This window comes from Penaeus monodon, chromosome 24 (genome assembly GCF_015228065.2).
Source record: "Penaeus monodon isolate SGIC_2016 chromosome 24, NSTDA_Pmon_1, whole genome shotgun sequence".
In the NCBI taxonomy this organism is placed as follows: domain Eukaryota; kingdom Metazoa; phylum Arthropoda; class Malacostraca; order Decapoda; family Penaeidae; genus Penaeus; species Penaeus monodon.
The window spans coordinates 37,704,209-37,704,463 of NC_051409.1; positions in this window are offsets into that span (position 1 = coordinate 37,704,209).

A 255-nucleotide genomic window follows, 5' to 3' on the forward strand; every position below is an offset into this window, starting at 1 on the left:
ATAAATTTTTAGATTTATTAAAACTTAATTACTTTTACCTTTTTTATAATTAGGGGTTGGGAAAAGCTTGCAAAACAAAACCCCCAAAAAAAAAACCCCCCCCGGGCCCCAGCCCCACCCCCCCCAAAAAAAAAAAAGGGGGGGGCCCCCAAAAAAAACCCCCCCCAAAAAAAAACCACCCAAGGCCCATACATTTTTAATATAATTATGTTTTTATAATATTTTTTATTATAAATTAAAATTTATAAAAAAAAA